The sequence below is a fragment of the Sminthopsis crassicaudata genome, chromosome 6 (assembly GCF_048593235.1).
Source record: "Sminthopsis crassicaudata isolate SCR6 chromosome 6, ASM4859323v1, whole genome shotgun sequence".
In the NCBI taxonomy this organism is placed as follows: Eukaryota; Metazoa; Chordata; class Mammalia; order Dasyuromorphia; family Dasyuridae; genus Sminthopsis; species Sminthopsis crassicaudata.
The window spans coordinates 223,690,269-223,704,842 of record NC_133622.1 but is presented as its reverse complement, the minus strand read 5'-3'; the positions used below and the strand labels follow the sequence as shown (position 1 = coordinate 223,704,842).

At 40.3% G+C, this 14,574-nt stretch overlaps 1 protein-coding gene across 10 annotated transcripts in view; it reads right to left on the bottom strand.

Moving 5' to 3' along the window:
- EHF (ETS homologous factor) overlaps positions 1-14,574 on the bottom strand; it is a 73,544-nt gene that overhangs the window by 40,734 nt on the left and 18,236 nt on the right. For 2 of the 10 annotated variants that reach the window (XM_074275090.1, XM_074275091.1), the window contains exon 1: positions 12,311-12,692. The exons of 6 other annotated variants lie outside the window; for them this stretch is intronic. The gene's annotated coding sequence lies outside the window, so the exon portion shown is untranslated. Of the gene's footprint in view, positions 1-12,310; positions 12,694-14,574 lie in introns of those variants that run through there. 2 more of the 10 variants (XM_074275092.1, XM_074275095.1) reach the window with 2 other exon arrangements.

The window sequence follows — 14,574 nt, the reverse complement described above, 5'->3', positions numbered from 1 at the left end:
AATTTTACTACTACAATGACGATTCATTTCATTTTTTGAGATTGATATTCCCAGAGTCTAATATGGTACTTTACTTTACCCATAGTAGACATTTAATGCCTGTTGCTTATTATTATTTTTATTATTATTATTTTGTGAAGATTTGACCCTACTGACTCCAAAACCACACTGCCCTTGGAGGGGTCCACTGCTTGGGCCCAATAGGTCAAGACCATGGGCATCCTGGGTCACACTAACTCTTACTTATTCAAAAGTGGCTGATGGAGTTTCTTAATTCTCCCAGAGCTTCCCTTCCTTCCCTTCCCATACTGACCATCTTTCCTTAGTGCTCAGTCGGTGTCTGATCCAGGAATGCAAAATTAAATCATTCATGTTGAGCCATGAAAAAGAAAAAATCCTAATTAGGCTAATAAGAAAGCTTCTGCTGTTAAAACAATTCATTGGATCCACTTCAAAGGTGAGAGGGAAAGCAATGGGGGTGGGGGTTCGGTTATATGTGCCACGGCTACCCTCATGGAGCAGGAAAGACGGGCAGTGACTGAGTTTGACTCGGTGCCCTTCTTGATTACTCAGGTTGCACAATCCTGAGAGATTTGTTAATGCAAAGGGAAGACAGTTTGTTAGTCTGACAGTTCTGGAGACAGAAGTCTGCCCTTAAGCTGACAAGCAGGAACTCTGTGGCGTCCATCACCTGGCAGACAGTTACCGACTCAGCTCTCTCTCTTGGCTGTCAAGTGGCTCTCAACCCAGCCTTTTTCGTGCACTTGGGGAATTCAGATCATCTCTCTGTAGCAGCCTCTTCATCTATAAAAGTAGGGGCCAGGCCTTGGGAAACGAATCTAGCTGGGATCAAGAGAAAGCGCCCTCAGGGAGCAATGTTGTCACAAAATGAAATTTTGTGCAGCGATGGGCGAGCCCCCACAGAACACGTCGGGCCCCTGGCATCGACACGATTGCCAAATTCGAGCCACTTCTTCCCACTCACCCTCATCTCCATCTGGAACTTCACTCCATCTCCCAAGCCACTAGCAGGGACCTCATTACCCTCCAAGGGGATCCAAGCCTGACCATCACCACCTGCACAGCTCTATATTTAGCTTTTGAGGGAGGAAGGCATTCAGGTCACAGAGTACATTTATGAGCACCAACTAAACAAAGCAGTCAAAGGAAAATGACCTCCAGGTAACTAATGATTCCAAAGAACACATCATCAAATATTATCTTTCTCCTCTCAGTGGACAACGGGAGGATGACGAGGACAGAATGTTGTGTACATCACTAAAGAAAGTCATTCACTCTATTTCTGCTGAGCTCTTTCTCTGTTACAAGGAAGGGTTTGATGTGGCAGGGGTAGTATGCACTTCCGGAAATAACTGGGATACAAAAAACAAGACTCATTCGTAAAATTAAAAATAACCACAAAAGGAATTCAGGCACATAGCTCATTTCAGTCAAATTCTCAAATGAAATCAGTGGAAAGAGCTTAGATTCTGGGGTTGGAATAGCAGGCTTTAAATCCCTCCTAGTATAGTTACTAAATGTGACCTTGGTCAACCGAATGGGTTTTTGTTTATCTATAAAATGAAAGGCAGCCCTGAAGTCAGGAGGACCTGAGTTCAAATCGGGTCTCAGACACTTAACACTTCCTAGCTGTGTGACCCTGGGCAAGTCACTTAACCCCAACTGCCTCAGCAAAAAAAGAAAAAAGAAAGAAAGAAAGAAAAAAAAAGATGTAGGGGAAAAAATGGCAAACTACCCCAGCACCTTTATTAAGAAAACCCCAAAAGGGGGCAACTAGGTAGTGCAGTGGATAGAGCATCAGCCCTGAAATCAGGAGGACCTGAGTTCAAAATTGGTCTAGTTCCTAGCTGTGTGACTCTGGGCAAGTCACTTAACCCCAATTGCCTCAGTTAAAAAAAAAAGAAAGAAAGAAAGAAAATCCCAAAATGGGGTCACAAAGAGTCAAAATGACTTAACAACAACAAACCCATGTGTAAAATGAGGACAAACGGGTCAAGGAAATAGCAAACCACACCAGGATCTTTGCCAAGAAAAACCCTTGACTCCAAAAGCAACATTGAGGAAGCTCCAGGTAGTCTTGCACCTGAAGCAAGGAAGACTTGAGTTCAAAATCAGAAACTTACTAACTATATATCTCAGAACAAATCACTCAATCTTTATCTCAGTTTCCCTATCCATAAAATGGGAATTTTAACAGCATCTACTTCCCAGCGTTACTGCTCTGAGGAAAAAATGAGAGAATATTCGTAAAAGCTCTTTACAAACCTTAAATTCCTACATAAATGTTAGCTATTATTACTGTCACCGTGCAACACTACCCATTAAGTATAGGCGTTATTACTAGGCTGTAGAGTTTATGGAGAGAATGTTTAAAAAGACCGTAAACAAAAGGGTACAGGAGAGAACAAAAGAAAACCCAAAAGGAAGCAAAGATAGACAGCGCTGAACACGATGTGTGGGATTTAATATCTAGGTTTTCTTGAAATGGAAATTTATTGTTTCATATTTTGAATCCTCTCATGTTCTGCTATGCACGGGGCAAATGTGTTTTTTTTTTCTTTTTTGTTTTGTATTTAAGTTTTAAAATAATTAATTATTTTTAAAAGACCATTAAATAGAGTTTAAGGCTGAGTCCAGAAGAATGGGGAGCACCTGGAGTTTACCGAGTAGGGGTGAGGTGACAAGATCAGAGCTATACTTTCCAAATCAGGAGGTACAGTCATTCCCATTCTTGGTCTTTCTGGGTTCATTCCTGCTCTACAAGGAGTGACTAGGGAGCTCGTCCCATTTCGACTGGGCAAACAACCATCTTGTTCACAGAATTAATGTCAAATTCTTCAGGCTGTGGAGCTTGTTCAGTAGCTTGGAGCTTACTCCTGTAAAATATTGCCACTTTCCTTCCCCAGTGATTATTCTCCCATTAATCCAGTCTCTAGTCACTTAAGTCTGCCTCAGTTTCCTCATCTGAAAGATGAAGATAATAATAGCACAAGATTCTTCCGAGAACCTGGCACATAGTAGGCACTTAATAAATGTTTGTTCTTTTCTCCTCCCTCTTCCTGAATTCTTATGTTGGGCTACTACCTATTCTTTCTGGTCCAGGGGATGGCTCTCCCAAAGATGATTGGGTTGAGAAGGGGAAGAAAAGAAGGGTAAGAGAGGAATAAGGGATCCTTAGGTCACAAATTCAGAAAGACCCTCTCCAATGGTCCTTCCCCTTTATTCTCCAGTAGGGAATACTGAATCCAAGTCTTAGAGGTAGGGGAAGAACCAGAACTTTAACTTGGGTTTGACTCCAAATCTAGTCTCCTTTCCCTTGGCTTTTGAGCTGATAAACAGAAATCTCCTGGGGGGCAGGACCCATGAGCGTCCTTTGGCCTTTGATCCAAGGATTCTCTGACCCCTGGATAACTCACAGAGAGTCTCACAGGGGAAGCCGAGCAAAGGTTCAATCAATTGTTTTTTAATTGACAGGTAGGTTGGACACAGATGGCGGCCTCCCCAAACCCAAAGGGTGGAGCTGAAAGGAACAGGAGGCCCTGGCATGACTGAGGGGGCGAAGCTGGGACCAACCTCTGCCCAGACAACTGGGAGGGTGTGTCAAGTCTCAGGGCGGGGGCCACCACGGGCAGTCTGGTTGTCTCCTGGCCTTGCTCCGTGAAGAAGAGAGGCAAGCTCAAGTCACAAAGGCAGAAACTGCTGAACTGTGACTTTGTGATTAACGATGCAGAGTGAACCAAGGGGGAGAGGGGAGCAGAGCCCAGCTCAGTTGAGTGCTCCAATGGGAGCTTCTGTCCTTAGCCCACCTGGACCATCTGAGTGCTACATAGGAGACCCAGGAAGCTTTGGGGACCTTCACCAATAGATCCCCCTACATCTAAGAAATTGGAACCTTTCTAATTGATTCAGCAAATTAAGCAGACTAAGTGTAGAATACATGGCCCAGTGCTGGCGAGATCAAAAATTAATACTAAGTAAGACTCTGCCCTCAGGAAGTTTTAAGTCTAATGAAGGAAACTCACAATCATGAGACAGACTTAGAAACAGACCTTAGAGGCCATTTACTTCAACCTCCTCCTCACTTTACAGATAAAGAAACTGAAGGGTTTTTTTCTTGTTTTATTCATGTTTTAGGGGGGAGGGAAGAAAGAAATAAATGTTTATTAATTGGAAAAGAACTTAGGTTCTTTTATTGACGTCTTCAATACAAGTACGCAAAGCATTGTGGGGAAAGAAGAAAGATGGAGTAATTTCTCGAGTATGTCAACGGCCACCATTTTGACTGACAGTTATCCCAGCCTTGAGGACAGCTCAAACTATAGACTGATCATCTTTACCCCATTCACACCATTACATTTCATGTAATTATAATCAGAGAATGGCAGAGTTGGAAGGAATTAGAAGGCATCTAACCCAACCAGTCTTCAGACAAGATTATGCTCTAGGTCTCCCACAACTCCGATGCACGAGCAAACAGTCAATCACCACCAGAGAACTCTAACAAAGGGAAGCCCTTTCCACTCTGGCAGAGCTGTCAAAGTTGGGAAGGTTCCTGCTATCCAGCCAAAATTCCCCCTCTATAGAAGTAATGGCACTTTACAATTGAATAACTTTACAGTATTATAAAACCATTTCTAAATTCACCAGAAATCTAAACATGAAAGGAAGCTTCAGACCTTTTTATTGAACGGTAAAGGAAACTGAAATCCATTTCATCAAAAGATCTGACCAGAAGAACAATGCGGCATTAAAACATGATGTAGTAGAATCTCCCTCTACTGCACTTGGAGGAAGAGACTAAGGTTCAGGTGTAACCTCAGACTTAGTAGATATGTGCCCTTTCTATTTCAATGTCAATAATAGTGATAATAATGGCTAATATTCAAATAGCATTTAAAATGTGTCAGCCACAGTGCTAACCACTTTACCAATATTATTTCATTTGAGCTTCACAACATTGAAAAGTAGGTGCTATAAGTATCTTGATTTTATAGTTGAACAAACTGAAGCAAAGAGAGGTTGCCCACTTTTCAACAATGAGGTGATTCAGGTCAGTTCCAAGATCTTGTGATGGAGAGAGCCATCTACATCCAGGGAGAGGACTGTGGGAACTGAGAGTGTATCACAACATAGCATTTTCACTTTTGTTGCTGTTGTTCACGAGCTGTTTGCTTTCTCTCATTTTTTTCCTTTTTGATCTAATTTTTCTTGGGTAGCATGATAATTGTGGATATATGTATAGAAGGATTGCACATGTTTAACATATTAAATTACTTGTCATCTAGGGAAAGAGGTGGGAGGGAAGGGAAGGTGAAAAAAAATTGGAATACAAGATTTGGCAAGGATAAATGTTGAAAATTATCTATGCACAGGGCAGCTAGGTGGCGCAGTGGATAGAGCACCAGCCTTGAATTCAGGAGGACACAAGTTCAAATCTGATCTCAAACACTTAACACTTGTTAGCTGTGTGACCCTGGGCAAGTCACTTAACCCCAGCTTCAGAAAAAAAAAAAAAAGAAAAAAGAAAAGAAAATTGTTTATGCACATGTTTGAAAATAAAAAGCTTTAATGAGAGAGAGATTGTCCAGGGTCTTACAACTAGTACATTTTTTAACTGGATTGGAACTCAGGTCTTCCTGACTCCAGCCACTGTTTTATCTGGTTATGAATTTTGATGGTCTTCAAGGTCTCTTTCAGTTCTAATATTGATCCTAAAAAGGATTTTTTTTTAATCACATTGATGACAAAGCCCTGTATTCAAATCCCACCTCAAATAATTACTATGTGATCCTGAATAATAAATGCATTTTCTCTGAGCCTCATCCATAAAATAAGGAATACCTATCTTAAAGGATTGTTTCAAGCTTTAAATGAGATAACATATGTCAGTCTGTAAACATTTGTTAAGGACTTACTATGTATCACACAGTGCACAGTACTAAGGATACAAAAAGATACAAAGAGGGAAGAGTCCCTTCCCTCAAGGAGCTCATAATCTAATGAGGAGACAATATTCCAATACATAAATGCAAAACAAGCTATATGTAAGATAAATAGGAAACACTTAACAGAAGAAAGGCATTTGAATTAAAAGAGGTTGGAAAAGGCTTCTAGTATGAGATGGGATTTTATTTGGGTCTTAATGGAAGCCAAAAAATTAGGTATGTGCAGTGGAGGAGAATATTCCAAGTATGAGAGAGAGCCAGAGAAAATTCCCAAAATCAGGTGGAGTATCTTGTTCATGGAGAGACAAGAAGCTGGTGTCATTGGACCAAAAGGTCATGTTAGGGGACAATGTGTAAGAAGATTAAAAAAAGAGGAAAGAGCTTGACAAACCTTTCAGTCAGAGATGAATGAAGATAACATCCAGGGTCTATCCTTGGCTAATAAGCAAAGTAGCTAACAAGCAAAATAGTTAATAAACAAAACTCAGCAGGTAAATTTTAACACTTTGTTGAAGATGCTAAAGAGGTACATTTTAAAATAAAGATGCTAAATAAAATAGTTTCCTCGTTCCGATGTGACTCTGAGTTTGAGAGATTTAATCCCTAAGCATCATTCACTCTCAAATAAAAATGTAAAATACATATACCTTGGCCACAATACTGGCAATATTCCATATTTTCACCAATAAAGAAAACCTGGGGATTGCATCATACATAATTCTATACCCACAGAGCTAAGGTACTCTCGGGTCTATTGACTATTCTAGAGTTTTCGTAGCCATTTGGGTTCTCTTGAGAGGCTAGATCTAGAACATTTCTGTAGATTTCCTTTACTGTTTGTGAGCAATTTGTAAATATACACATTTCTATGATCCTTATCATCCCTGGTGCCTACCACAGACAAGGAGGCAGATAGTGCAAGGGGTGAGGCTCCAAACCAAAGCTGATCAAAAGACAAGCTACCTTAGGTGACCCCGGGAGGCACTGCCAACAACGTAGCCAGGAGTCTTTGAGATAAAGCTAATAAGATTTTTAGGAGGACAGGCTGGACTCCCTCTTACCCCATGGTGAAGTGGAATTTAAGACATGAGGCTGCATTCTTACTTTGGGGTAAGGATCAGGGAGTAGAAGGGGAAACGTGGAAAATAAGGGGATTACATATAGTTATATCTATCCTTAGCAACTGGAAGAAAAAAATCAGAGAGGATACCAGAATTCTGATTTTCAGTAGACAGCCCTGAGACTCTTCACAGGAGGAAAATGAGGGAATCAACAGCCGGGAAACAGCTATCTATCCCAGGGCAGGTGGCCAGAAAGGAAATTAACAGATGCGTAACAGCTGTCTGATAGCAAGTTCAACTCCACTCAGAATCCCACTTTTCTGTCCCCCAGGCTAACACTCGTCCCCATTCTCAGAGCAGATAGTGGTCCACCTGGCTGAGTCAAACTCTTGAACGCTCCCAGGAGCCTTCCACCTCTGCTTCCCCACCAATGCCTGCTTTTCCTGATGATGCCCTCATATAACTTTCCATGAGATATATTCATGGACCATGGTCCCTGCTGTCTTGGAAGTTTTATTCTTTATTTCTTCCTTCCCTCCTTTCCCTGACTTTGTTCATACTCTCCATCCAATCTCTCCTGTAAAAAAAAAAATCCCCATGAAGAGGCAGCTCTGTCAGGAAGGATGCCCAGGGCTCTAATAAAAACAACAAGAATCATAATAAATGACATCTATATATCATTTTAAAGTTTGATAAAACATCATATGAATCTGAATTTCCTAAATTTGGCAGGATTAGGAACAAAAAAGCTGTATACTATTGAGAGGGTGGAGAAAGCAGTGAGTTTCAAAGCATTAGATTTGGAGTACCTAATTCAAGCCAAATTCAGAAATATATGCACTTCTTTCTCAATTCAAGACTTATGTTTTAGTGAAAAGAGCATAGGATTTGAAATAAAGGAACCTGGGTTCAAATCTTGACTTTGTCACTTATGCAGTGTGTTCAGTTGAGTCATTTTTAACCATGTCTGAGTTTTTGTGATTCCATTTAGAGTTTATTGGAGTGGTTTACCATTACCTGCTCTAGCTCACTTTACAGATGAGGAAACTGAGGCAGATGGAATTAAGTGACTTACTTAAGTCACACAGTCACTAAATATCTGAGAGTGGATCTGAACTCAGGAAAGTGAGTGTTCTTGACTGCAGGTCCGCCACTCCATCCACTGTGCTACCTACCTGCCTGCACTGGCTTACAGGGACAAATCACTTAAATCTCTTTGGTTATAGGTTCCCTCACTTAGGAAATGAGGGTGTTGCACTAAAGTTTTTTGTGTCATAGAAAAATTTCTTTGGCAGTCTAGGCATTTGGGTCCCCTGGATTTGAAATAATATTTGTTTAAGGACTTAACACAATGCCTGGCATGTAGAAGACATTTAATAAATCTTTTTTATTAAATAAATAAATAGAATTATTTCCTTTTTATCATAATAATTTTTATACGTAAAATATATAGAAGTACCAAGGAAACCAACTATATTGAAAGAAGGTTTATCAAAATATATTTATAAACAAGTTCACAGAGTTTAAGTTAAAAACCCCTAAAATTTGTAATGGGATGTTATTGTTCTATAAAAAACGACAAGCAGAATAATTTAAAAAAAACAAACAAACCAAAGTTGGAGACACTTAACATGAATCGATGCAAAGTATGTACAACTAGAACATTGTAGCAACAGTAATATTGTACAATAAAGAATTGTGAATGACTTAGCTATCTCAGCAATACAGTGATCCAAGACAATTCCAAAGAACTAATGATAAAGCACACTGCCTTCAGAGAAAGAACTGATATTGATTGAATACAGACTGAAGCACGCTATTTCTCTTTTTTCTCTTCCCCCATTTTAGTTGAATCTTTTTGTACAAAGTGATATATAGAAATATTTTAAATGATAAAGAATATCTTATAGTCTATATTTTACATGATCACACATGATAATCTATTTCTGATTGCTTAGGAGAAGAAAGGATAGAATCTAAAACTCAAAACTTTAAATAAAAATGTTAAAAAATAAGAATAAATAAAAATTGGAATCTAACAATGTTGTTTACATGTATCACATCTATCTAAAAATGAGATACAACCAGAGTTAAGAATGGCTTTGAATAACTTATTTTGTCCATTACAAATATCCAAATTAACTTCAGAAGACAGTCACTATCTGTATCCAGAAAGAGCACTGACAAATAAAAGTATATATAGAATAACCTATAGAGATGTATATTTTGTGACTAATGGGAGCCATCTCTAGGGCAGGAGCAAGAGACAGGGAAAGGAAAGGAAAAAAAGAAAAAAAGAAATTTACATGGCAATTTTATTGTATATTTGAAAGGAATAGCAAATTGGGTAGAGTGGATTTTCAGTTTCAGGTACAATCTATTATTATTATTATTATTATTATTATTATTATTATTGTGCTATGTTATGGAAATACTTGTTTTATTCCATAAATTAAAAAAAATAACAACAACCCTAGAATAGATGACTTCTAATATCTCTTCTGGACATAAATCTATGATCCCATGATATATGATCATTTAGCCCCTGTCTATAAGGATCACTCTTTTTTCATTATCTCTTTAGCAAAAGAAACTCATTGAGAACAGGGAGAGTTTGCTTTTTATCTCTTTTCCCTGGCTTCTAACATTCTGGTTGATTAGGCAGGTAATAGATGTATGTTGAAATATAGTAGGATAGGAAAGGGTTTGAAATGAAGGGAAGTAGAGTCCGTATTACCACTTTAGAGTGCTGTCTATATAAGCGCTATAAGCCCTGAGTGTTAGGTAAAAGAGCCAGAAATTTTTTATGTACCTTCCATACTTCCAGTAGTAGACCATCACAGAAGAAATGGACTTTGAGGGAAACTGTACATGGTATCAGTAAAGGAGAAAATCAAAGAACTATGGGAATAAGAGCTACTTCAGGTGAAGTGGCATCTCAAGTACAAATCTATCAGCAATGACTGCATTTACGACCATGTACCTTAATGTGGAATCCAAATTTAATAGACTTGATCTGTTATTATAAATGTGTTTTCCTCAATGGTCTTGTGATAATGAGAGCCATCTACACCCAGGGAGAGGATTATGGGGAATGAATGTGGATCACAACATAGTATTTTCACTCTTTTTGTTGTCGTTTGCATTTTTTTTTCTTTTTGATCTGATCTTTCTTGTGCAACAAGATAATTGCCAAGTTATATATAAAAGAACTGAACGTGTTGACCATATATTGGATTACTTTCCATCTTGGGAGGACAGGAAAAAACGTTTTTGAAACACAAGATTTTGCAAGGGTGAATGTTGAAAATTATCTATGTATATGTTTTGAAAATAAAAAACTTTTTTTTTAAATGTGTTTTTCTAAAGGTAGATAGACAAATGGGCAATTAAGGACAGAAAAGACAGGCAGAAAACCCATCTATGGCAGGATTTCTTTGGTCTAGATCTCCTAGAGGAATGAAGGATCCTTTATCTGGCAATGTCACCTTTTACCTAGGACTTTTAAAGCATCAGGAGACCTTCCTCAAGGAAGGGTCCCCTTAGCTCTCTTGGAAAAGAGTAATATTTGTCTAATATCCCAGACTCTTCCAGTTGGCTTCTAAACAGTCGTTACTCCTTTCTAAATGTGATCTAGTCCATTCAATGAATCTGATCAATTGTAGAAAAGGAGGAGAGAAAAAACCTACTAACCAAAAGGAGCAATGGCAAAGAGAGCCCAGGCAATCTGCCTGCCATCCGGAAACAACTAAGCAGTCAAACAAACAAAATGGAAAGGATTCTATTTTTAAAAATAAAAGTCTTCAGAGCAAGACCTCATTTCTCTTTCTGCCCTCTTCCGCCCCTCACTTGTGCCTCTGACATAGCCCTTGATTGAGGAGACTCAGGAAAAAAAAGAAAGTCCTTCCTAAGCTCTTGAGTTGGCAGATCGGATTAGGGTCCAGCTTTCTCCAAAGCAGCCCGGGCCAGGAAAGCACTCCACTCAGGGCGGAATAGAGCAGTTGGCTGTCTGGGCCGGTGGCTGTCTCTCCCCAGGACAATGAGGTGTTTATATGTCAGAGGGTTAGGAGCAGGTTGTTAAGGTAGAAACCCCCCCGTAAATAGAGCTGTTAATTCAGTTGTTGGCATGAGCTCCTGTTATCTACTGAATACCTCCCAGAGGGTATAAGCCCTACCTTTTCGTTTGAGTTGGCAGCCCAGGTATTTTTTTGCACCTGTTGCTCTGCTCCGATAACAACGCAGTTAAGCATTGATTTGTTGGAAAATAAACAGAAAAAGCAAAGAAAGGCATCTGCCCGAACAGCCTGAGCGGGTTTGACTGAATGGCTGTGCCAATTTGTTTTTCTTATAAAACTAGAAGGAAAAAAACTCTCTACACACACATACAACAGACACACGCAATTGTGTTTTCAGTCTGAATGCTCCTTTGGCACCGGGTAAGGCGTCGATGGTACCCAAGGACCCTTTCCTAAAGTGTCTGTTCCAAACAGGCACAGTGAGAGGTGTCTTGAGTTCTGCCGGGTGACAACTGATCAACACCACAAGCTGTTTTGCTTGTCATAAAGGCAATGATCAAAAACACACATTGACCAGGACAGCCAAGAAGCCTATCTTTTGCCCCAACCAATGTTGCTTGCTTCCTAGCAAGAGCTCAGGAAATCAATATGGTCTTAGAGAATGTAAGGGGCCATCTCTGAGAAGCCCTGAGTGATTGTTTTATACCTAAATCTCTATCTATCTATCTATCTATCTATCTATCTATCTATCTATCTATCAGAGGCCTTGGTGGATTGTTTTATTTCTTTCTCTCTTTTTCTCTCTCTCTCTCTCGATAGATAGATAGATATAAATATATATGAGAAGTCATCTCTGAGAAGCCCTGGTTGATTGTTTTATTTCTTTCTCTTTCTTTCTCTCTATAGATAGATAGATAGAAAGATAATGATATAAAACAATCACCCAGGGCTTCTCAGAAATGATTTCTCATATACATCTATACCTACCTATCTATCTGTCTATCTATCCATCTATCTATCGATCAGTCTATCTATCGACTATATATCTATGAAAGGGCACCTCTGAGATGCCCCAGATGATTGTTTTATATCTATATCTATATATTTATCTATATGTGAGAGATCATCTCTGAGATGCTCCAGGTGATCATTCTTTCTCCCAATCCACACGGCTCCCTAGTGAACTTCTAGGTCACTAGCCATATTTAAGCCCCCTCCCCTCTTCCCTGGGCCATCTCTTCCCCAGCACAAAGGGAAGGATACCTACCTCTAAGGCTGGTCATACAGGTTCATTCATGTCCTGCCAAGCCATCTGAGATCTTAGGTGCAAAAGGACTGGGAAAGACAAGGCGTGATTTCTGCCTTAATCCGAGGCCCAACTTCGTCATCCACATGCCCTCATTTTTTATTAGTTTGTCAACATCATGTGACGGCAGGAGCCCTGGCCCCAAGGGTCAGTCACAAAGAACTGGAGAAACCACTCAAACTTAAGCCATGACAGCACTAATTAAGGCTAAGCGTCATCATCGGCCCTCCACACCTCCTTGGCTATCACAGGAAACTTCTTGATGATTCTCTATCAAATTGGGGAAGGAGAAGACTCAGGAACTTCGCTGGGCTCCCCCCTGTTCTCCCTGCTTCTTGCTCGGCCGGGGCCCTCACAGCCCCTGGGCCAGGGACTAGACTGGAAGACTTTGCAGCGGGCCAAGAAAACCGCAGCCTTGCCCATCCAGGAGCATTAAGGACAGGATGTTCTGACAAGGGAGGGACATGGCTGGCTGAGCATTCCCAAGCATTCTTGTTTTGAGAAGGACAGGGAGGGTAGCTCATCGGAACCAAACCGGGCAGCCAGAGAAGTCAACAGATTTAACAACACCCTCAGCTGACTGAAAAATAAATAAGAGCTGCCATGTTGGTATGTGCAGTGGGGTGGAGGGAAGAGACGGGTGGGGAGGATGGGGAGGGAGGGGTTGGGATCTGTCACCCTGTCACCATGACAAGCAAACTGACTTTTCATGGAAGAAGGTCTTTGCTTACTAGAGGGCCCTGGATGCCTCTGGGCCAGCTGGACACAAGCCCGTGGGTCTGGAAAATAGCCCTTGAGTTTCTACCTTACAAGTCAGACAAGGATGGAGCAGGAACTGATAGCCGATTCTAGAAACTAAAGCTTGGAATCTCATGGGAATACACTCAGTCCATTTTGCAGGGCCAACAAAAGACCATAACCCCATGGCAAGGTCATTAAAAATGTTTTTAACACTTCAGGTTTGGTTTATGGTCCCTCCAGGGGAGAAGAAAAAAAAAAAAAAAGATCCAAGAACTCTACTTCTAAGAGAAAAGGAGACAGTGACAAAAATGACAAAGTGGTATAGTGACTAGCACATAGTAGGTGCTTAATAAATGCTTATTGATTGACTCTGGTTAATGGCAAGAGTGCTAGACTTGAGTTCATATCCCAACTTTGGAGTCTACTATCTGTGTAACAATAGAAAAGATCCTCATTCCTACCAATCCACAGTTTTCAGATCTACAAAATGGGTAAAATAAGCCAATCCAGGGACAAGAGAAAGGGAAGGAAGGCAACAAACATTTATTAAGTTTCTTAACTATCCCAACTTTGGAGTCTACTATCTGTAACTATAGACAAGATCCTCATTCCTTCTGATCCTCAGTCTTCAGTTCTACAAAATGGGTAAAATAAGCCAAACCAGGGACAAGAGAAAGGGAAGGAAGGCAACAAGCATTCATTAAATTTCTTAAATATTATCAAAGGGACAGTCTCTCTGAGCCTTAGTTTCTGATATAAAATAGGGATAATCAATCAAGGACAAGAACCTTAATCTCCCTAAAACTCAATTTTGAGATTCATAAAATGGAGATAATCAAACCTTTTTTTTTTTTTTTCTTGGTGAAGCAATTGGAGTGAAGTGACTTGCCCAGGGTGACACAGCTCATAAGTGTTGTATGGCTGGTATCTGAGTCAGGTCCTCCTGACTCCAGGGCTGGCGTCCTATTCACTTCACTATCTAGCTATCCTGGAGATAACTAGTCTTAAAGCACAATAAGTGCCTGTTTTGTGTCAGGTATTGTGCTGAGAAACACAGAGAAAGTGCCTGCCTTTAATGGGTTTACTATGAGCTGGGGGACACGACATATGTTGAGAGACAGTGTGTTTTGGGGACAGAACACCACCCCTCATATATTCATAAAATACTTTGCAAACTTCAAAGCAGTAGAAGCAATCCCCCTCAGCATCATCCTTCTCTGTTCATTAGCAAAAAAAAAAATGGCTATTTTATCAGTCCCCTTCCTTTTTGTAGCTCTTCCTGTAAATCCCAGTATTTCTGAAGAGTTTCCTGAATGTCCAACCTAAAAACTGGGCTGCCGGTCCCCCCAAGAATTTTACATTCGGTGAGTCCAGGAGGCACCCCCCAAATAACGACCAAAGACGAAGGGAGACAAAATCTCCCTTTCCCAGAAGCTCTCCTTCAGAGCTCAGGCAAACCCATCCATCAAAACCCCAGGCAGACT